This window comes from Xenopus laevis, chromosome 5L (genome assembly GCF_017654675.1).
Source record: "Xenopus laevis strain J_2021 chromosome 5L, Xenopus_laevis_v10.1, whole genome shotgun sequence".
Classification (NCBI taxonomy): domain Eukaryota; kingdom Metazoa; phylum Chordata; class Amphibia; order Anura; family Pipidae; genus Xenopus; species Xenopus laevis.
In genome coordinates, this window is record NC_054379.1 from 77172555 (window position 1) to 77197967 (window position 25413).

The 25413-nt window shown below is 37.7% G+C and overlaps 1 protein-coding gene and 1 long non-coding RNA gene across 3 annotated transcripts in view; one reads left to right on the forward strand and one right to left on the reverse strand.

The window, feature by feature from the left end:
• The window catches only part of LOC121393704, a 29496-nt gene extending 10357 nt beyond the window's left edge, over window positions 1–19139 (forward strand). The window contains exons 2-4 of one of the 2 annotated variants that reach the window (XR_005961274.1): window positions 16909–17070; window positions 17549–17637; window positions 18405–19139. This is a non-coding gene — a long non-coding RNA (uncharacterized LOC121393704). The remainder of the gene's footprint in view (window positions 1–16908; window positions 17071–17548; window positions 17638–18404) is intronic. The other variant, XR_005961275.1, reaches the window with a different exon arrangement.
• slc35f1.L (solute carrier family 35 member F1 L homeolog) overlaps window positions 1–25413 on the reverse strand; it is a 187457-nt gene that overhangs the window by 138934 nt on the left and 23110 nt on the right. The gene's annotated exons all lie outside the window — the stretch shown is intronic.

Genomic DNA, 25413 nt, shown 5'->3' on the forward strand with positions numbered 1-25413 from the left:
TCTTTTTAGCCCATTCCAACCTACTGGTCCTTCCGTTTGGTTACTCACAAGTTCAAACAGGCTGCCTGTAATTTTGAATGCAAGGCTTTAAATTTATGGTTGCATATGTGCAATTAATCAGTGGTTCTGAATGCCTGTCCAAGGACATAAAATAATAACTACAACAAAGATACTGCAAATGTTCATGTATAAAGGCAAAATATTGCAGACAGTACCGTTCTAGAGGTCACAGAAGTCCAGACTGACAATATGTGTGTTGTGGTGGATGTACAATGAAAACACTGGAAAGATAGTATCTGCAATACTGTATAAGGCTGAGAAGGTAGTGGAGGGCTGATATGTATGCATTTTTAACATAACATGTTACTTATTCGTAAGTTATTACAACTAACACTCTTTGCAAGATGTAACCAACACACTGTGACTCAATGACCAACAGTACCTGCTCAGTTGATGATTCCAGTAATTCACAATGCACTACTGACAAACAGCAGGGTTGACTTTGCACTAACAAAAATTGCTGGGTTGAAGGATCACACTAATAAAGCTGGCCATAGACGCAAAGATCTCATCGTACCAATCGAGGATTCGCACGATATTCGGACCGTGTGTGGAGAGTCCAACATTTTTCGTCCGGCGGAGATCGGTCGTTTGGTCGATCGGACAGGTTAGAAAGTTTCTGTCGGCTGCCGATAATATCTCTGCGTGTATTGCCGATCGTACGATTTTCAGTGGGAGACTGTCACTAGCTTTGTCTATCGTACAATTGCTGTCAGGGGCAGAACATCGGCTGATCTGTTCTTTAAGTACTTTATTTGGTCGGAATGGTAAGACTTTGATCTAAATGGTTAGTGGCAGGTCGGAAGATGGGAAAGTCCGATCGTACATTGATTCATACGATCGGATCTTTGCGTCTGTGGCCACCTTAAATCATGATAACTTAAAAACTATAAGAAAAATATAATAAAACCTATGAACCTGTGAAAAATAATTATCCATCATAGTTTTGTGGATTTGGTTTCATAGTGATGGATCCCCTTTAATAGAGTCTTACATTATCAACTGAGGTATTCTATTTTTAGTGAAGTTTGGGAAGATTTTTCTGACTTTTAGAAGTTTTAAATATTTTAGCATATTTCTGTAACCAAAAGAAAGGCGAGCGTATTTCATTTTATAATGTCAGCAGTGTTATCCTTTGTATTCTGGAAAATATCTCATTGCACATTCATTATCTTTGTTACAAATTTAGTTCTGGTGATAGGTTACCAGAGAAAACGTCATTTTATGAAAGCTTCTTTTGTTCATAATATTTCGAAGCAAATTGCCAGGAAATCATCCAGTAAAATATCCTCACTTTGCATTCCACTTAGTTTAAGGAGAGCTCTTTGTTACATATCTCATTTTAGTTATTTGAGGAAATGGCACAACAGTTTTACCATTCCTGGAACAATATGAAAAGACTTTCACTGTACATAATAGACTTTATGTCCTTGGGCAGAATAAATGTGACAACTCTCTTAGCAGATTTTAATGTGACCATAGTTCAGTGAGTACAATTCAATAGCCTTAAAGGAAAACTAAATCCTAAATAAGAATATGACTAGAAATGAGGTATTTTATATTCTGAACTTACTGTACCAGCCCAGAGGTGGATCAGCCCTATGACAGTTATGATCCATACCTTCACAAATGCCCACAGCTGCTCACCATCTTCTGATCTTGTTATTTGAATGTCATATGCCCAGTGTGCTCTTGGCTGCTGGCTACTATTGTGAAGCTAAGCTTAGTAGTTGTCGGAAATCATCAAAACATTAGTGGAAAGTAAGGATGCATCTGTCACAGAAGCTGATGCTACAGGGCTGGTTATTAATCAATTCTGAAGCACAATGCACTGGTTTCTATGCTTCTGTGCGATGTGAATCTAAATTATTTACAAATCAGCCATGTATCATGAATTTTATATCTGGTATATCTGCTTTATATTGTTGGTTGCTAAGCTCAAGTAACTGACAGCAGCCCAAAGATTGAGCTGTGAAGGAGTGGAGAAGAGGTCGGGGAGCTCCGTGGGCATCTGTAGAGGAATAGATCTTCAGTGCAAAAGGTCTGGGGCGGCCATAGGCTAGTAGACAAGCCTAAATCATTTATAGCCTTATTCTTTTTTGACCTTTACTTCACCCTTATGTATGTACTGCAATTTGGCCCCAAGTTCACTGGACTGTAATTGGCTTTAATAAGGGAAAAAATAGAAAAGAAAAAAAGCAAGATGTCAAGGAGAGATAATAAACGTAAAAAAACAGTATCATAAAAATGATTATCTATTGTTCATTTATTTAGGTTATATAATAAAAGATGCAAAGTTTGCTACTAATCAAATCAACTATAGCAACCAATCAACATGAAGCATTTACTGGTTACCTGTTTAAAACCAAACATATTATTGGTTGCTATGAATTACTGCACCTGGGCAAACTTAGTGCCTTTTATTACATATGGTGGTTAGTTTTTATTTTAAACCATGTGCTGATATGAAAGACTTAAATATATTATGGACCCACTTCAGCATTTGCTTCAAAGCTTCAGATCACACCCTGTAGGAAAAAAATCCAATTCCATCTATTCAGTAAATTAATTTCAGGAGCCCTGGCAGTAAAGGTGGCAGCAGCAACATTCAGATAATTCCAAAAGACTGTTATACAGTATGATGGCTTCACAAATATGGCTCCCTATAGCCAATTCAAGTAAACGTATTATGAAGGGACTTCTTTTCATGGCTCATTTACATTAACAGTTGTAAAGTTCCCCCCCAGGGTGGAAGATATCTTGAGGAGAAGCACTTCTTTTTATGATTTCACCACTACATATGCAAATGCAAACTTCCATAACTTTTCCCAATGGGCTGCAAATCAGTCTTGTGTTAAAAATGCAAACACTAAAAAGAACTAGGGTTTACATGCCTAACTTGAAAACAATTACAAATAGAAACTTTGTTTTCAAACCATATGACATCATAACAATCTTTGGTGCAAATTCACTAACCTCAGAAAATGCGCCAGTGACGGCTTCACTTACAGCGCAACACTTCGCCAGGTGTAGATTTGCCAGGACAGCGCTAATTTGCTAAAATCCAAAGTTGCGTCCATTGTGACGAATGTTGGTGAAGTTGCGCTAGCGTTACTACGCCAAGCAAAGCGAAGTTGCGCTAGCGTTGCCTAATTTGCATATGGCGGGAAGTTAAAGTTCAATGGATGTATATGTTGCAGCAAATACATTATACTACACAAGCCCAGGAAACCTTAATAAAATAAAGTTATTATATTGCCCCACACATGAGCCCAGTGTATAGTTTATGTGCCATACGTGAATTTGCATGGTTACGTCCATTTGCCAGAGCGCAAATTCACCAGGCGTTAGGGAGCAAAGTACCGCTAGAGTCTATCTCCTTTGCTAGCGAAGTTACACCAGCGACCGTAAATCGGTAAAGTACCGAAATGACGTCACGCTGGAGAATATTCGCCCACGTTAGTCACTTCACCCTTTAGTAAATTTGTCCCCTTGATTAGCTCTGCAAGTCTCTGTTTTTGAAGATATAAAGGAAATAACAAAGTTTTGCAAACTCCTTCATCCATAGTATGTCTATGAACACTAGAGCCGAAATGTGACCACACACAATTTCTCATGTGCAATGCTGGTGTGTGATTTCAAGTGGTATCATTTGGTGGCATATCAACACCGTAGAAGGCTCCCCTGCATAAAAATCTTCTAAAAGGTGCCTGATGCACACAGCTACCTACCAGCCTCCTCCTACCTGCCCACTTACGCATGCCACTGCTTATAGTATTCAGTAGATGCACAAATCTCCCAGGAATAGAGTTCATAATTGCAGGTGCATGCGCAGTTGGGGCTAGTTAGGAATCTGCTTCAACTGCCCCTGCAGGCTCCATGTCAGCGTACATACTCAAAGAGGATATGAATGGACAGAAGATGGCACTGAGAGACTCCATTGCATTGTTCTGCTCTGCTTTTTGAGCTCAGGATTCCAAATAAAAGTCTTAATCTAGGTAATACACTGCGCGGGGAGGGAGAGGTAAAGGGGGCAGATCAAGGGCAGTTGAGGGGAGCTGTTGTACATCAGGGGGTTTAGTTCTCCTTTAAGGCTAGTGGGAGTCACATGACCTCTCACTGGTGGAAATACAGAAAATATCTCTAGTTAATAATGGCTCTTCTGAACAGCAACAGTAGCAAAGAGAGAAATGCTTTCGGTCCTTGCTTAAATACAAAGCATTGATATTTAATTGTAGACGACTCAACTTGGTGAATAGCGAAACAGCTAATTAGACAAAAACGCCATGCTATCAAGCACACAGGAGACTGACGCACATAAGTGGGCACCACAAAATAAAATAAACAGTTCACTGAACAGTACTATTTCACTGCAGTCATTTTCTGCACTGTTGATTAAAATGTAACATTTCCTTGGTGAAACTGTCTGCCTCTCATGACATATTCTGATGTATGCCATCTCTTGGGCAATCTCGGCTTTGAGTGGCTATTGAATATAATCCATTATGTGAAGAGACCTCTCAGACACAAGAGATGTGAGGCCTTTCATTTTATCAGTCTGCATAAGTGAAAGCAGGAGAAGGGACAACTTATATTTAACTTGTGTTCCATGTTGCTATTGTTCCAGACAACCTTGTTCTTGCATTCTATTGTTAATGCAAAGTTGTGGTGCACAATTTTTAATAAGTAACACAATTTAAACACATCATATGAAATATTCTCCTGCAAAAAGCCTTTCAGGAGTGAGCCTCAACATCCTCTATGGGTAGAACCAAGGACCAGAAGAAACACCATGAGCTTCAAGAAATTAATCTTTCACCACACAAGAAATTAAAGTGGTAATTAAACATATTGGGTTAAGGAGAATAAGTAGCCTGGAAAGGACAAATGGAAGCCAAGAACAAAGCTCCCCAGTGGTCATTTACAGAGATCTCGGATGCAAATGCAGAAACACGCTGGCTCTCCCTAACTTAGGGGATGGCTTCATGAAGGAATGCAGGTCTCTGTACTCCATGTACCCACAAATATATTTAAAATATATTACATATTTTATCGATAAATTCGAATTGACGCTCAATTTTGTCACATTGTTTTTTTCTTACAGGACTTTATATAAATATCACTGTAATAAAAACCTTAAAGGGGCAGTTCACCTTTAAGTTGACTTTTAGTATCTTATAGAATGATCAGTTCTGATCTTCTTTTCAATGGGCCTTCATTATTTATTTTGTTATAGAGTTTTTTTTTTGTGCAGTTCTTCTGACTCTTTCCAGCTTTCAAATGGGGACCACTGACCACATCTAAAAAACAAACATTCCGTAAGGCTACAAATGTATTGTTATTGCTAATTTTATTACTCATATTTTTACTCAGACCCTCCCCTATTCATATTACAGTCTCCAGTTCAAATCAGTGCGTGGTTGCCAGGGCAATTTGGATCCTAGCAACCCGATTGCTAAAATTGCAAACTGGAGAGCTGCTGAACAAAAAGCTAAATAACTCAAAAACCACAAATAAAAACCATTTGCAGATTATCTCAGAATATCATTCTCTACATTATAAAAGTGAACTCAAAGGTGAACAACCCCTTTAATGTGTTCAAATGAAAAAAATTAAGTTTTACAATTACCAAACAATGTGCTATCAAGTTTAACATTCATTAACAGCAATGAGAGGCACCTAGTTTGGCTATAGAACATTTACTATTACACCCTTTTTCTAACACACGTTTTGGCATTATCTCAATGCAGCTTAGTAAAATGAATAAATTGTCTTTTCTTACAGGCACCATTAACTTTTCAATTGCCTTTGCACTTAAATATTTGATGCCCTCATTATAACAGCCAAAGAAATATTTAGCTGCTGCATATTTCTAGTCATTTTGAACTATATTATTACAGCACTCATATGTTCTATCATTGGGTTTTCAAAATGTGAAGTCAATGAGCTAAATCCATTAATGTAAGGGAAACAAAAGATACTGTGAAGCCTTTAAGCTCGGAGCCAACTTACAAGAGCACATAACTTAGAAATTGTGCTACTGTTATTTAATGAACTGAAACAACACTGCAATGGAACCTTTCCCCATACCATATAAAAGTGTTTGGAGATTTGCAATAATAATTTAACGACATAAATTATAATATAAAAACTAAAGCCTAAAATATGTATCTGTCTAGATATTGCAGAACTACAGGTTCTAGCATTCTTCCAGCAACCAGTATTGACGCTAATGGAATGCTGGGATATGACAAAGTTGCTTAAGTATGTGGTAATCTGGAAGCATACTATTACCATTTCCACTATCATAGACGTTTTGACTTATTAACTGTAGCAAGGAGCTCTTTAATAAAGTGTAAAAATCTTTAATCTTTCGCTCTCAACTGGACTGTTTCCTTCTCAACTAAAACATGCTCTTGTCACCCCCATTCTGAAAAAACCCTCTCTTGATCCCTCCAATCTTGACAACCTCCGACCTATCTCTCTGCTACCTTTCATCTCTAAACTACTTGAGCGCCTAGTCTACAACCGACTTACCTCATTCCTCTCTGACAATAACCTGCTGGACCCCCTACAATCTGGTTTTAAGCCACAACACTCCACGGAAACTGCCCTGACTCGACTAACTAATGACCTTTTAACCGCTAAAGCCAACAATCATTTCTCACTACTAATACTGCTTGACTTCTCAGCCACATTTGACACTGTAGATCACCCTCTCCTCCTCCAGTCCCTCCAGTCGCTTGGCCTTCGTGACACAGCCCTGTCCTGGTTCTCTTCTTACATCACCAATCGTTCCTTCAGTGTCTCCTACAATGGAGTATCATCTTCTCCCCTACCTCTTTCTGTTGGAGTTCCCCAAGGCTCTGTCCTGGGACCATTACTATTCTCCCTCTATACTTCCTCCCTTGGCAAATTAATAAATTCTTATGGTTTCCACTACCACCTCTATGCTGACGATACTCAGATCTATCTCTCATCTCCTGATCTCAACCCAGAACTCCTAACTCGCGTCTCCTCCTGCCTGTCCGCTATCTCTACCTGGATGTCGCAACGCTACCTTAAATTAAACCTCTCTAAAACTGAAATGGTTCTCTTTCCTCCAACTAACACCAGTAGCATCCCCGAAGTATCCATCATAGTTAACATTTCCACTATCACCCCCTCTCCCCTGGCCTGGTGCCTTGGGGTTATCCTAGATTCTGCCCTGTCATTCACTCCTCATATCCAGTCACTTACTAAATCTTGTCACTTCCACCTAAGGAACATATCCAAAATACGATCATTTATCACCCAAGACGTTGCAAAAATTCTTATTCACTCTCTCATCATATCGCGTCTAGACTACTGTAACTCTCTTTTAATTGGCCTCCCCCTCCAGAGACTGTCACCTCTCCAGTCCATAATGAACACTGCTGCGAGGCTCATACACCTCAGCAATCGCTCCTCCTCTGCCACGCCATTCTGTCAATCCCTGCACTGGCTTCCGTTACCTTTCAGAATCAAATTCAAATTAATGACACTGACTTTCAAAGCACTTCATAACTCTGCCCCACCCTACATCTCTGAACTCATCTCTATATACTCACCCACTCACTTACTACGCTCCTCTACCGACCTACTACTCAACTCTTCTCTCATTACCTCCTCACATGCTCGCATTCAAGACTTTGCAAGGGCTGCACCCCTCCTCTGGAACGCTCTCCCACGGTCTGTCCGACTTTCTCCCAACCTTTCTGCTTTCAAGAAATCTCTGAAAACGCACTTCTTTCGAGAAGCCTACCCTCACTCTGCTTAACTACCAAATGCAACAGCACATACAATACCACATTTCTCACCCACTTAATTCGATCTTGCCCACTCCCACACCTTGTGTATTACTCCCTTCCCTTTAGACTGTATGCCTATGCATAGGGCCTTCCTCACCTTTTTGTACCTGAATTGATTGTGATGTTTGTTACTCCATATATTCTATGTATGTAATTCATGTGATGTAGTTGTATAATCACATTTACTTTACAGTGCTACGCAATATGTTGGCGCTATATAAATACATGTTAATAATAATAATAATAATAATAATAATAAAAAGGTGTGATAAAAAGGAAAGAGAAATTGGGATTGTTATGTCTATACCTCTAAAATGCAACATGCTTGACCTGCACTTGACTTGAACCCGCACCCATCTGACCAAATGCTGCCCACACCTGGCTTCCCCCCTCCATTTATAGGCCTGCGATAATATCACAAAAGGGGCAAGGCAGGTGCACGCATATAAAAGTGGAAGCCAAGAGCCGGCAATCTAAGATCGCCCGTGATCCACAAACAGTGCAGAAAGGTCAGCCCGCACATCACTAATTGATAGCACTAGCAAACTAATGTCACCGTACCATGATATTGTAGCATCAAACCAGTTACAATGGAGACCAGCGCTTATAGCATAGGACAGATTAAATAAAGTGTAATATTTATTCTTATAGTATGACACACATTGTGGGTTAGAAAGTGATTCCATACCAAAAAGCAGTGCTCACACCTTCATTAACCCAGATACAGAAAAAAAACATAATATCATTGATGCCTTGAAAATTAAATCATGGCTCCAAACAGCAGCAAAACAATTTAAACAGTAGCAATAGGATTCACATTTTAGCACTGACATTTTAAAGGCAAACATGTTGCTTCAAGAACAGTCTTTCTCTTGTGATAAAAAACTCATCAGGCTTGATGAAGTTATCGCGGTGCACCTTGTGACCACGCTGCTTAGACGCCGGCGAGTAATACCATAATCCGCTGGAGTGAATTTCTATACCCAGGGAAAGACTGTTGGAGCCATGAATTAATTTTTAAAACATCAATAATATTTTGGTTTGTGAGTACCCATCTTGTGCACAAAGTATATTTTATTAACAAAAGAAGTGCTACTATCACCCTCTTATCAGGGTTAAAGGGGACCCGTCACCCAAAAAAATTATTCGAAAATCTTATTTTATAAAATTTGTCAAGCAAAATGAACTTTAATTACACTGTATAAATTATTTGAATCTCGTTTCCTTCAGTCTGGGAACTCATAATTATAGCGAGCAGGCAGGAGCCATTTTGTGGACACTGTTATTAAGACAAGCCTTGCATCATCTCAAAATCTGGTTTGTGCATCAGAATGGGGGACCCGATGTCCATCCCCATGCATTGACTACACAACTAAATGGTCAAGAGAACTGGGGGAATGTGTGGAAAGCAGTGACATCTAGGAAGTGCTGAATGGAAAGTGAAAGTAATTGTCTGCCCAGGGCATAGAGGAGGGGCAGACAATATTTGATTGACAGCTGAGATTTTAAAATGATCTTACAACAGCTATAAATGCTTTAATAAAAAACTAGAAATTGTATTTCATGTTTAATTTGAAAAGGACTTTTATTAAACAGATGTTTGTGTCTGGGTGACAGGTCCACTTTAATGAAGGTGCACTGCAGTTTAGTATAGGATTACCTTTATCACTTAAAAAATACACAGTGGGTGCCATCGTATAAAAATAAATAATACACTATATTTAATCTGTCTGCCTTTTTTTCTATGCTATGCTGTTCTCCATTGTAATTGATTTCGTGCATTGTTGGTCTGAAGGGGAGCAGAAAATGGAGCCGGCAAGGGGAATTACCAGGATCCTGGGGCCTTTATCTTTTTGTTTTCTGTGATAATTACAGTACATTTTAGTATGTGATGCAGCATCTTTCTCAGGACAATAGTCCTTTGAATGAGTCTGAATTCAGTGCCTGTTATGAGACTGCACAGTTGGCATTATGTGCAGATCCTATAGGCCAACAAAATTTGCAGGATGAGACTCAAGGTTCATTTCAAGGATAATAACTAAGGCATGTTTAAAGGATGTAGCAGCCCAACAATATCCACTTTACTTTGAGCATCAGAAGATCACAAGGGACCATTAAAATATAGGACCCAGATTGAATGCCAACTGTGTGCAAGCTAATTATATAAAGCAGCAGTTCAATTTCCAATTTTCCCTAAAAACATCTAACAGTTGATATAAGTAGGACAGCAGTCCACACCTTGTTTTCACCAAGACCTCACAAGCCTATCAAAGACAGCACTGGACTATTCTCTATAGACCACATATTTTCTGGTACACAATAATACTTTTCTTATTTCAAATTTTTTTTGACGTTTTTGTCTTTATTCCAAAACGTAATATTTTTACTGTTTATTTTACTGTTATTTTTACTTAGGGGTTAAATTCAAAGCTGTCAATCCCATGAGATTTGGCAGATCTTCTTTGAAGCTAAAGAGCTTACTTATGGGGTGGAAACTACAAGTGGTGAAGAGGAGATATTCCAAAATTTATGTTGTGCAATGGTTGTAACATTATAAATGTCCCTTCTTATTTCTATTTGATTTAGAGAAGCAACTTCTTCTGCAATACATGAAAGGAGCCTGTTCTAGCCTTGCCCCAAAACACTGATCTAAAGATTATCAATTGAGTAGATATATTTCCGGCAACATTATCAGTTGGCATTGCATTGTCTTCTGCCAGAATTTGATTTACATAACCCCAAATATTGTGACTTCTTAAATGTATGCATATTTGAAACATGTAGAGTTCTTTAAAATGGTTTGTATAAAAAATTAACATTTCTACAGTTTTTTGAAATTATATTTCAATAGATAACAAAGTAGCAATACATGAGCTTCCCAATTTCAATCCCAAAAATAGTCTTTTCAAACTCTTGAATATTTTCTCAGCACAAACCTAAATCTATGCAGCTGCCCTCTAACCTAACAACTACCTAGAAGATAAGACACAAAGATTTCATAATTCCACGCTAACACCCATGACCGTATTCCCAGGGTAATTAAAATTGCTTCAGGAACTCTTCCACTATCCATTTTGTTGAAAGCAATGAAATAAAAGTCTTTTCAGATGTCTATTCTGGCTTAAACTTCAAAGATATAAAACCTTTTTTTGTGTGTATGAATTATTCATAAAGATGTTTGTTCTAACAATACATAGTCAGCTGTCCTCCAGGGTGAAATCTAAGTTTTTCTTTCCACAAGTTTCTATATTGATAGTTACTTTAATTCCAGAGCATTGCTGAATACACAGCCAAATACTGCCCCTGAGACTCACTCACGAAATATCAATTTGATATGGTAAGTAAAAGCTAGGTACAGTACATCTGTGAAGCAGAAATAGTAAACACCAGAAATATGAACACATTTTTTAATTAAAGATAAACACACCTAATTAAGAAGGATGGCATACAGGGGCAATAATAATAATTTGTATTTTATTTTCCCTTTCAGTTACTCTAATTAATTTATCAAAAGGCAAATATATAGTGGTTTTACTTATTTTACCAAGCTTCTGTTCAGGCGTTGCTTGAAAAATTAGGCTTGTTTAAGTCTCCATTAGTCTCAGTCTCATTTGCTGTACTTTTGAATATTACTTACCATGCATGGGTTTACTCCTCGTGTATCCAACCAACCATAAACATTTTCAACTAATCAGCCAGTAGGTGGATGATCCCTTATATGTTATATGTTATGCTATTGTCTACAATGTCATCTAATTGTAAAGAGTAATCATGTCCTCCAAACTTGACAGTCTTTACTCATAGTTTAAGTCTTCTAATATACGTTTAGTTGCACTTCTATGCACTCTTTAAGCTCATTAATATCCTTTTTTAAGGACTGGGGCCAAAATCTCATCAATGTGATGCCTTACTAGAGATCTATAAGAGGCAAAATTCTAATTTCATCCATTGGGCTAATTACTTTTTGAAAGCAAGACATAACTTTATTTGCTTTAATAGTCACTGACACTGCCTATAGTTACACTGTTTGCTAATCTCAAAAATCACCAAATACTTATCAATTAAGGAGGCACCCAAATCACTCAGTGGTTAACTAACCTTTGTTGTTTCTTTGATATGCATAACCTTGCATTTATCAAAACTAAACCTCATTTGCCAGTTCTCCAATTTAGTAAAATCTCTCTGCAAAGCTTCAACATCCTGCATGGAACTTATCATTTTTCAAAGTTTAACACAGTGGTCCCCACCAGTGGCTCGTGAGCAACATGTTGCTCACCAACCCCTTGGATGTTGCTCCCGGTGGCCTCAAAGTTGGTGCATATTTTTCAATTCCTGGCTTCGAAGCAAGTTTTCATGCATAAAAAACAGGTTTATGGCCAAATAAAGACTCTTGTAGGCTGTCAATCCACATAGAGCAACCAAAAAGTCATTTATATCCTGAATTTGTTTCATACTTGTGTTGCTCCCAAACTTTTTACATTTCAATGTGGCTCACAGGCAAAATAAGGTTGGGGGCCCCTGGTTTAGCATGATCAGCAAATCATGCAAATTAGGATTCGGATTCAGTTTGGCAAGTCACAAGGATTTCAGCTGAATCCTGCTGATTCCTGGATTCAATGCATTCCTAGTCATTAATAAAAAAATATTAAAAAGCAAAGAACTAAAGGACAGACTACCAGTACTGGTCTAATCAGAAAATGTTTCACATGCCCCCCTTCTTTATAATCTATCCTTCAGGCAGTTCTCTAGCCAAGTACAAATATTATTATCCAGTCCAATATTACTTTAATTAATTTAATTCCTTAATTTAATCAGTAGCGGATGGTACTGTATCAAATGTTTTCGCAAATCCTATGCAGATCATATCCACTGCAACCCAAAAGTCTAGGCTTCTGCTCACCACCTCAGAAAAGGCAATTTCATTTGTTCAGCAAGATCTATTACAGATAAAAAAAATGCTGGCACTAGTTGTTCAAAAATAAAAATAAAGAATTATAAAAAATATGCTGGCACAAACCCAGTAACAATCTGTCTTGCTCACCTTTGCAGCTAACTATGGCTCACTGACCAGAAAATGTTGTTTTTACCTCAGGAACATTGCAAAAATATGTCTCTTCCTGTGCCCAGTTACTACCAAAACATTGATTTAGGCATTTGAGCACTAAAACCCTTCCATACCATTAATCCCACTTGCACATTTGTTGAATATAAAACTATTTGGGCTGCATATTTGGGCTGATCTTAACCTGTTTGTGACCACTCACAGGCTGATCAGATTCAAATCAATGGAGCACTGAGCAGATCTGCTTCTCTCAGCCTGCAAAATGACTCAGGCAGAAAACAGCCACTGAACAGTCGCTGAAAGTGTTGTGCTCTTCAGCAGCGTTTCAGGGGCTGCAGCCGCCTGCTCTGCGCTTTCAACTTTTAGCATTGGAGCAGGTCCAGGGGGGGGGCACACCGCTAGTGCAGGGAGCGCTATTGCGCTCGCTGCAATAGCAGAGCCGAATTTCCGTTTTAAAATATGGAAATTCAGCTCTTAAAGTTACCAGAGGTGGCTTTTTGTCGCCCCTGGTAACTGTCCACTCCTTGCCGCCTGAGGAAGGTTCTCCCCTTGCCTCATGGCAGGAGCGGCCCTGGTGCTCTTGCATCTCTAGGGTGCATATATGTATTTGCTCACTCCCACTCACCCCTCTTTGAACACAGATTTTAAAAAGTGTACATTGGTGAAAAATATTTGTTTACATATTGCTGTATTTTACATTTTAACATTAGCAGCAGGTTTCCTGATGATATTTTGGCTAACAAACTCTGTAAGTTATTGTATTTCCTCACAAAATGAGAAAAAAGACAAATCTAGCAAGAATTCATAGCCTAGTCAATATAACTTATTTGCACAGGGCTGGGAACCAAAAGAATAATGGACCTTAAAAGTAGCAACATAAAATAAGAGCATTTTAGTGTTATGGAAAGTAATTTGGAATCTGGATAGTTGAAGTTGTTTTTGTGTTTAACTGGTATATTGAGAGCACTATGACCCTGGTTGCAATCATTATGAGAAATGAGTTATTACTGATGAAAAAAACTCAGTTTGCTAATCTTTTGTCTCTAATTATAACAATGGCTCTTGAATTGTTGGTAAAACTCAAGTAAGTAAAAACAGGGTTTTTTGGTTACAGAAACAACTTCTTGCATTTTAACAAATTAACAAAAAGAAGTCATATTTTTCCCTCAATGCACTGCACTGAATTACTGACACCGATAAATATGCCTTTTCAGTTTAGTTCTAAGGCTGTGCAACTGGCCAGGTGACACCTTCTAATTTATATTTGTGGTCCCCCAGCATGGTCATTTATTCACTTATATATATATATATATATATCATATTTTTAAAACTGCCCTGCAAACATGTTATATTGGCTAATTGAGCAGTTATGAGGAGGACATTAGGCACACCATGCTAAGAAAAATGTACAATGGTGCACCTTTATAATAATGCCACATACTATTTTAATATAGAAAGTTTAAAAAAAAGGATGTATCAGTAACTCAACCATATTTGTACCCAAGCCACAAGCTTCTGTCCCACGTGAAGCTTACATTTACTTTGCATGTTAATATAGAGCTGGTGGAATGGGTAAATTAGGTAAAATCCTGAGGCAATAAATGTTGGCCCCCTAAGAGGAAATTCTTAATGATAACCAACACAATTCATCACAGCAGACTGAAGGGGCTCACTGGCACGCAAGCTGCCAGGGCCGGCCTTAGGCCAATTGGACCAATTGGGCCCAATTGGGCCCCGCACCTCTGGGGGGCCCCGCACTGCCCCTTTCCTTTCTATTTGCCCTTATTTTCCTAAATACTTGCTGTGTCAGTAGCCAGCAACACTTTGTCTAGGGGCCCCGCCAACATGGTCCCAATTGGGCCCCACATTTGATAGGACCAGCCCTGCAAGCTGCAGAGGACCATGTATGGATACCTTTCTGAATAGGGTCAATTTTGCATAAGCAGCCACCATACAACAACAACATAAGCAATAAGAATAAGCATACGTATGTATATAGTTCATTGAAAGTTTATACTTGATAGTGTTTGCCTACTTTTATTCCTTCATTATATTTAATGTGACAATATCAGCAGATATAAACTCCAAGTTGCCATAAATGCACTGATTTAGCATATTTAGCAGTGCAGTTTTGGACTCCAGTCCTTAAGAGGGATATAAATGAGCTGGAGAGAGTGCAGAGACGTGTAACTAAACTAGTTAGAGGGATGGAAGACTTAAAAATTATGAGGGTAGACTGTCAAGGTTGTGGTTGTTTTCTCTGGAAAAAATGGAGCTTGCAATAGGACATGATTACACTCTACAAGTACATTAGAGGACATTATAGACAAATAGCAGGGGACCTTTTTATCCATAAAGAGGATCACCAAACCAGAGGCCATCCCTTTAGACTAGAAGAAAGGAACTTTCATTTGAAGCAACGTAGGGGGTTCTTCACAGTCAGGACAGTGAGGTTGTGGAATGCACTGCCGGGTGATGTTGTGATGGCTGATTCAGTTAATGCCTTTAAGAATGGCTTGGATGATTTTTTGGACAGACATTACATCAAAGGCTATTGTGATACTAAACTCTATAGTTAGTATAGATATGGGTATATATAATTTATGTATGAAGTATGAAGGGGTGTATGAATGGATGCTGGGTTTTCATTTGGAGGGGTTGAACTTGATGGACTTTTTTCAATCCGATTTAACTATGTAACTAACTATGGAACTATGTTTCTGCTTATGTGTTTATCAGATGCAAGTTTTGTGCTTGACTATATAGTGGCAAATCACTGAAATGCACCCCAATCACATTTTCAAGGATAAAAAGATCAGTTGTTTAAGTTGTGGAGCTAAAATCTGGTTGTTTCATATTAGGATGAATGCTCTGGTGTCTATTACAATAGAGAATCCACCTAAAAAACTGTCACTTTTTATTCCTAAAAAATACCAAGGGAAAAGGACTCATTAAAATTCCACAGTTACCTTGACTGTCTGATGCCTAGATCTTGTACTTTATTATTTATGGGCATTAATGCTCACTTTAAATGTTCAATTAATTGGCTGTCCAAACATTCACTTATGTAATATTAATTGCCACATATATGCTATGAAGCCTCCAGCATTCATTTAGTTTAATAAATGTAATCAAGCCAGCACACTAACTGAGTAAAATTCTAATGTGTTTCTGTGGTTGGCTTGGGACTAAACTGATGAACTAGAGCAACAATATAGACAAAGCTGGAGCAAAATAGATGTACTGAAAGATGAAACATGTAAAATCATACTCTAGTTCTATGCTGTAATGATGAGTTTTAGTTCTGCACATCTGTGTTTAATAAATGAGTGCAAATGTTCCAACTTTTTGCATATTTACACACTGCTAAAGGGCAAGTTTCAGTTGGCAATCTCACAGCATAAAAGCTAGATTCTGGTGGAAACAGCACCACACGGTCTGAATAAGATGTGAGTTCAATAAAAGTCTATGGACTATGGCCAGATCAACACTTGGAAGCGCTCACAACCAGTTTTATTTGCCTATTGCTCCTCATTGTAATCTGATCAATCGGCCCTAGGGCTGAATGTTCAGATTACGCAGATATAGCCCTGCAGTTAGTGGGCATATCAGTGAAAGATCCGCTCGTTTGGCAATGTCGCCAGACGAGTGGATCTCTTCATGTATGGACAGCTTAATTCTGCACATGAGAATTATGAAAGCATAGGAACCTCTATTCAAATTCAAAAAGTGCTTGCAGCTAGTGACATAAGCAGAAATTACAAGGTCCAAAGCAATAATTTCAGGTTATGAAAAGAAATTGTATGGGAGCATTCACGTACTTTGACATAGTGAAATTTTGAGTGCAAATTCCATGTTTTAGCAGCATTGCATACACAATGACAGCTTTGAATGGAGCACAATTTGGATGCAAATACTTTTAATGAAAGTGGTTTTATTATTTATTATTCATTGCAGTGAAAAGCAAAAGATGCCCACTACATCTATGGACATAAATAGGCCTTTATATCTCTTCAGCCAGTCTTGATGTGGAGCACCTTGGCTTTCTGGGATATCACCTTGTTGAACGCAGTTCTTCATTTTTCTGAGGCCCATTATCGACAATGTCCATTCCTCTAGGTAATTATTCTGTTTCTTTGGGTGGGAGAGTACAATCTGGCACTCCTTTCTTTGTCTGAGACATACCCAATGGGAAGGGAACCACCTTGAGACATTATGGGTTATGCTCAGGGGCATATTTATCATATAGGCACTGGAGAGCCTGTGCTTAGGGCAGCAGCTTTAAGGGAGCAGCCCTCTAGTACCTATATGGTAGAAAAAACTTTTTGCAGAAAAAAAATCTCCTTCCAGATAATTCTCCACTAAATCTGGTGGTGAAAGGAGGGAAGGTCATAGTGGGTACCGTAGAGCTTGAATGCTAATGGAATAGTTTTCACCATAATTAGTGCCAATAAAAGAATGTAGGGATAACTTTGTAGTACACATTCCTATCTCATTAGGGAAGTTTTAAAGCATTTTTAGAAACTTTAGTGTTGCAAAATTGAACTGTAAATGTTATTTTCTGGCAGTGTTGAATTAAATGTTCTCACTCCCATAGCAGCCTGAAGAAAAGAAGCCAAATCAATTTCTGTAAAAAGCTGCTCAACTCTTCTGTGATAACTTGTTTTCCAAATAAAAATCAAACAGGTGAGCATGAAAACTCAAATAAACTGATGATAAAGAACAGAGATGGAAACATTAATATTCTAAACAGGACTGCAATTTGAGTGCTTCAGAAAATATTTGAATTATTCACATTTTAATACATTCAAAAGGTTACCATGAATACAAGGGTAATGTGTTTTCTTCATCTAGACTCTCTTTATTAATCAGATGATTGTTAGGAAAATTTCAAGTTCCTGTCTCTCTCTAGCTACTTCACAGTTATTAAAATCTATTCATTTAGATTGAGGGGCACTGATGCTAATATTTGTATAATACAAAGGTACTGGTAATACATGTACTACTGCTTGTAGATTATTAAATTTGTATTTTTTGCTCATCAAAACATGCAGATTATAACAGTGTATACAAGCTATTTTACAAAAAATGACAGCTTACAATTAGGGGCCTCAGCAGCTTCTGATATAGTCTGGAGCAAGATAATCCTGCTAAAGGAGAAATTAAGCATAAAAAAATAGCAGGCTAGAAATCCTACACATGTTTTGGGGGTTTTGTACCAACCCAAGGTGACCATCGCCCTTTAGCAGTAAAGATCTGTGGCTCCAAAGATGCCCTAATAGCATTGATTCACTGCACATGCTTTATGCTGCTGTCAGTGACAGTGCCTAGGGGTCTATATACAATATACTGTGCACAACTGTTAAGGCCATTCCCATTATGTTGAACGTCTAGGCTGATGTAAATTAAGAATATAAAATTAATATCAATATTTGTTTTTTATGGTTTTTAAGGCTGCTGTGCATAACCACTACAAAGGAACTAATTCAAGAGGCCAATGAAGGACATGCAATCAGAAATGGATACCTGTGCAGTAGGGTTAAGTAAACCCCCATGTTAGTTAGTGTTTGAAGGCAAGACAAGGCCATCAGCAACTTCATCATAGCACTGGGAAATGTAACTGGTTATCCAAGAACCATCTGCAGGGCAATTGTGAGTGACTGCCCTACATGTTGTAAATGACCCCTAAAGTATCTTGCAGTAGAAACACCTGCGTGTTCTAATTTTTGGAATAAGAAGAAAAAAATCTGCTGCAAAGTCTTCCATTCATTTTGATAACTGTATTGTTTATACTGTGGCAATGACCTTTATCCTTGATAAATCATTAAAAAAAAAGTAAGAGAAACTAAAACTCCAGCTCCCCTTAACTTCTTATATTCCAACAGTACAGAGTAGGTACAGAAAGGACCTATAACCAAGTATCACCTGGTGGATGAACACAGGAACTATGTTCAAATTCACTTACTCCAATTTCGCAGGAGAAGCAATATTAGGGGGGATCGTTTTTCAACACAGTAAATGGGAATATTTGCAATAATGACACAAATGCATTATTGTCACCCATAGTTTTGAGAATAAGTAGTGATTCCTTTCATATGTAATGGGAAGTATTTTGTGGCAATTTCCATGCTTTTCCATGCTAATCAGCACATCTTGTACTCAATAAAACTCATAATGTAGTAAAATTGCAGAGGTTTTACAACAAATTGTGTTTCTTATTATTTGATATTCTGTCAGACAAATGACTTACAACCAATATCATTATAATATCTATAACAAAATAGTATGTTTCCATTTAAGATAATATCTGTTAGTTTTACTTCAGTGAGGTGCTTAAGAAAACATGACTGTTGTCTCTCTGAACAAGTCTTAAAATATAGATCAGGACTCCAAATTTACATTTAGGGTGGTTTACCATGATCCCATTTACTAAATCTTATAGTTACATAGCAGCTGAGGTTGAGAAACATTCAGCCCAAGACACTTCCCCAGACTTAAAGGTCATCTCGTCCTACCTGAAATCTCTCTGCATTGATGAAGCAATAGGCTTTAGATATGGTAATTTAGGTCTTAGAGAAAGTTTTCTTCAATTCTGGTCTCCCTTTTTTAAAATTCTGAAGTCTGAAGATAGAATTTACATAGAAAAATTTTTATATACTTCAGATGAAAACTCCTCTTCCTTGGCTCATTGTAAGTCTAAGAGTGATTGAGCATGTGATAATTTTGTTACTTATTTGGGTAAATATTTTGGTATGCTTGTTGATAGAGAGGAAGACCTTATTTTATTTTATATAATTTTTGATTAGTGGGAGCTTAAACAAATACATATATTCATATGTTGTCTTGTAGAGTGTCAAGTACAGTACCTGTTAAGAAAATGTTCTCTTATCAAGGGAGAGATTTTTCTCACTTCCAATGAAATATTGGAATCCAACTTACCATTGAAGCATACCTGCAGCCGGCTGAAGACTAGCCAAACACTGATTGGTTGTTATGGGTTACTACCCATGGGCAAATTTGCCCAGTGTTTATAAATAGGCCCCTATGTCTAATCTGCCTGTGCATGGAGCCCTCCAACAGTCCTGCCTGATTGATATCTGACCAGAAATCAGGCAGAAATCAATAAGACTGATTTAAAAATGTTGCAAGGATGAGGACCACATTGGCTCATTGAAGCCCCAATGGTGCATTTCCGTTGTGTGTCAGAACTGTACTTCCTCCCTATCATAACTGCATAAATGTCTTGACTTTGTAAAAATTAACATGCTCCCCGGATTAATAAAAATATAGGCTATTTAGCTGGAATTCTCTATACCTGGGATTTTCTGGATAGGGGATATTTTTGTAATTTGTTAAATCGTTCCTTAACACTACAAGAAACAATGACCAAAAAATCCAATTGTTTGTCCACCAACGTGGATTTATGCATCTTACTTGCCTTTAAGTACCAGATACTGCCTTATTATTAAAGAGGAAATGAGAATCATTAAAAATAAGTTGTTTTTTTTTTTATAAAACTCTATGGGAAATGTGCTTCCCATATTTTGGACCTTTCTGGATAATGGGTTTTCTAATAATTCAAGCTTGGTGAATGACTTGTCAAGTAAATGGAAACGATTCCTGGTATCAATATTTTAAATAAGTTTAAAAAAAAACAGGTTAAAAAGCAATAATAGGTATTTATTCCAAAAAAGGTGGCAAGCCTACTACAAAATACATGACTGTATTACATTTTTTCTGGGAAGGAGACAAGGAAATATGCCCTTCAGATTTAAATGTTTTATAATTTATTTCTCTGCCCAATCTAATCTAATCTATTGCCATTAGTGGATGAGTGAAGGCCCATTTAGAATCTCTGCTGGCAGCTGTATGGAAGTGCCTGTCACTCCTTTTAGAACAATCCTGAAATCATTTATGGATAGAAATGATATGAATTTGACGGAAGCTCTGAGTTCATGCCATCTGCTAAAATATGTGAGGGCATATTCACAACATGGGAGGGATGAGAGAAGCAAAGAGCAACGTCTTTTGGCCATAATAAAACTCCATAACCTCTAGTTGTACATTGTAGTTGGATATTTAACTCTTTATGCACCCTGAATGTAGCTCAAAGTATTTAGCCCATTTGTGTATGAAGGGCTGGCAATACCTGAGCATGCTGCAAAAAGAAGGGTGCCACATCCTGGCACAACCTTCCGTGTCTTTTCAGGGTGCAGGGTGCTCCGGAGCCTTGTACTTAATGCCTGCCCTCAGGGGCTCCCTTTCACTGAATGCACTATAAAAGGGCTCCACTTCTGAACTAGTGCCAATGACAACACATTGTGCCAATGCAGTGCTGTCTGCATAAGAGAACCCTTTCAACTGCAAGTAGCACATACTCTGCTTCCCTGCTTAATGTATTGGACCACAATTAATGGGAGAAAAAAATAAAAAATCAAGAGATCCTGCTTACTAAAACTTCACTCAATCATCTAATTGAGGATTTTCTAGTAATTTTTACCTACTATTACATTTGCACTACATAAGCTGTTTGGCTAGATGAAATTATCACAGTGAAAAGTACTGTTTTGCATTCAAATCAGCCTTTTTGCAGCTGCTCCTAGTCAATGATATTTTTTTGTAAAGCCTGGGAAAAGGCTCTTACACACTAGCATGTGCTCTATAGTTTTTTTAATAAATTCTTATGGTTAGTGTTAATAAAACCAAGTTAAATAGGCACCATATATTACATATTACAGAGTTTGGCTCTTGTTATTGCTATGTATAGAGTTGGTGATCACACGCCTTGCCACATATCAAACAATTGTAAAATGTAGATAAACTGGCCTGAAATGTAACTATGATATACAACAGGATTGTGTAAATAGATTCAAGAGGTCAGGGATAGTTATATCGAATGACGTTTTTTTTTGTGAAGACAGTAAAAAACATACCATAATTTAGAATTTACCCTATCCTGGGCCTACAGGCCTTAATTGTAATGAATAAACATAGTACAGCCTGTACATATGCGTGCACATGTGGTATTAGGGGTTACCATCTGCTGTGCTGAGGAATGTTTTACTACACACACACAAAAAAATCACTAATACTTTGCGTATATCCTATTTTTGATCTTTGAACAGGTACCGATACAGCCTATATTGTACAGCAGGAGTGCCCATACTTTACTAATGAGGGGTCTACTATTGTCCCAAATGATATTGTCCCATAATGATCTACATCCATGAAAGCATTGTTAGCATTCTGTTCCATGGAAAATAATACTTAAATATTATAGTGATTTATGAGAAAATGTATAGTGCTTTATTTAACAAATAACTTTTTTTATGTAACCTTAAATGTAATAAATATCTGAATAAAAAGAATGAAACAGGAGGGTGATTTAGACAAGCTGTTTCTTGACAGTGTCTTGAGATCTACTGATCACCAGCTAGAGGTCTACTGGTAGATCCCAATCTACCTTTTGGACACCCATGTTGTACAGTGTAGCCATGAAATGCCATGGTCCCACACTACTGTGCTCGTCCATGATTTTTCACGTGATAAACCCTTGAATTGAATCTGAGCCATTGAGTAAGGATTTCAAACACAGAGCTAGGATATTACTGGACTTCAAAGACCAACTGGACGATGAAGAATTGGGAGAGAATGTGAGGCACCTGATTAGTCATTATTCGGGCCAAGAAAAAAGTTGAGCAAAATCCCTCAACTGTACTGTAATGCTGCATGTGCCCTCATTCATGGATCACAGCAACTACTCAAAACCCATGGCACTCAGGTCACAGTGCCTTCCTCAGAATATACAAGGTTTATAAGAAAGTAGAGAGCACTACACAAACATATATACTGTCTCTTTCTGTTAAGCTTTGTTCACAATGACCAAAGCATCAATTTTGCTTAACAATGCCAATGCAACTACCCTAGAAACTAGTTGTTATATATCTACCATTTGTTACATATCATACATAGAACATTATGGGCAGAGCAATTCCCAGGCAAATAGTGTGTACAATAAACTTTAATTTGAATAGGACGAGTACCTAAAAGTTGCATTGACATTGTTAATAGTAATGTTTGAAGTGGCCACTTTTTAAAACAAATGTCCAATGAGACATAATAAAGACAGAAGAGAACATCTTATTCCCTAGACATGAGCCCATCCTTATATAAATGTGGAATGCTCAAATTGTTCACACACATAAGTTTTGACTTTTGAAGGCAATCCTGCTTTAAAAAAAAGAAAAGTCACCAGCGTTTTTGACAACTTTAATGCATTTCCGGCATACAGGATATGATGTCTCTGACATAAAATTGAGGAAAATGTTGCTTCATTTTATCAGTTCCCCTGGTCTGAGGTGGAGAAGTAAACTCTGGCAAAAGAGGTAACGTTCATTAAAATTAAAAATTAAAATTCGCACTTTACTGAACTGAGTATCGACCATTCACCAAAGCGGAAAGTCGCCTGGTAGATGGAGTGCGAATGGACACACAATTTTGAACTTATCACTGCAGTCATGTGTGTTTATTTCTCCTGAGTATACAAATTCCATCCAATGGACAGCACTCCTTTTTCCATAAAACCGTCTTTATTTTTCTTAGCTGATGATTCAATAGACTAATGTGGTGAGAAATACACCAAGGGAAATCCTGATATAAATAATAAACAAGGCACTCGTGAAATCAAAATTACCTGGTGCCCATTGGACTGAGATAGCCAATCACATACTGTACTATATGCAAATACTCCAGAGCACTTCAGGATATTATATATAAAGATAAAAAAATCTTTGCCCTTTTTTAAAGCAAACAATCACAATCTCCAATGATGCATGACCATTTAAACAAACAAAATGCCTCACTCTACCAGGTGGCAAATTCATTTAACCCCTTGGATACTGAACAGTATGATGTAGAGAATGATATTCTGAGACAATTTGAAATTGGTTTTCATCTTGTATTATTGTGTTTATTTAGATCAGGGGTACCCAAACTTTTTGCAACTAGGGCCAGATCTGGTGAGGTAAAAATGTGTGGGGACTGACTATTCAGCCCTACATTCTTTGAACCATTAACATTAAATTACAGGAATCGAGTAATTGTAGCAGTAATATTTGGTCACATTAGTGAAATGATCTGCCACTTGGTCTATACTGCTGCCTGTGTGCTCAAGGTGTTAGTATTGACACCTTCAGCCCTAAAGAAGAATGTGAGAGCAGCACATCACTACATGCCAGTACATGTCTATTACTAACACCTTAAGCACACAGGCAGCAGTATAGACAAAGTGGCAGATCCTTTCACTAATGTGCCGGTGTAAATTTGAAAAAGGGCCGCAATTGGCCCCCGGGCCGCATTTTGGACATGTCTGATTTAGATTTTTATTTAGCAGCTCTCCTGTTTGTAGTTTCAGTAGTCTGGTTGCTAGGGTTCAAATTACCCTAGCAGCCATGCACTGATATGAATAAGAGACAGGAATATGATTAGGAGAGGGCCTGAATAGAAAGAGGAATAATAAAAAGTAGCAATAATAATAAATGTGTAGCCTTACAAAGCATTTCTTTTTAGATGGGGTCAGTGACCTCCATTTAAAAGCTGGAAAGAGTCATCAGAAGAAGCCAAATAATTCAAAAACTATAAAAAAGAAATAATGAACACCAATTGAAAAGTTCCTTGATTATCCTATAAAATACTAAAAGTTAACCTAAAAGTGAAACACCCCTTTAAAGAAGATTCACAAGGTTATCTGGCCCAAAACCCAGTGTGGGTTCATTAACTCACACAGGGTTTCCTTAACAATTGCTTGAACCTGAAATCTTGAGCAGGGTTGGATTTAAAGCTGCTGTACCCCTAGACCACTCATACCCCCCCTCCCGCTCATATTTTGATCACCTATGCTGCTCCCCTGGTGGTATTTCCCCATTTCAGATGCAGCCAGTGGGAAGCATGTTGCCCCCTGAACTTTGCCGCTCGAGGTCCAGGCCTTTGGGGCCTGCGCACATATGCAGGCCCGAATATTTATAATAATATATATTCTTTTCCACAGTTCTGTAAAAATATAGTAAATGTATTTGTATCAGGGTTTTTCTTTTTTGCTAACATTTCAAATGATTTACAAGGCACATTTGTCAGAGTATATATAAAATATGTAAGAGAACATGATTGTTCTGTCCAGAAATTCATTAATATTTCATATTTAGTCAAGACTTTGTAATGCAAACATTCTTTTCCAAGGCAGTCATCACACTACATTGGTTTAGAGTAAAAGGAAGCAGGAATCAAACTATCCAGCAGATGTAAAAGCAGCTATAAAATGTGCTATTTAATAAAGCATGAGTATATCTGTGCAATCGGGCAAATCTGAATGATGGCGCAGGGTATACATAGGTTTTCTTGCTCATGCAAACAAGAATAACTTTTTCCAGCTTAGGAAAGTACTGTATGTAATATAACACATAAATG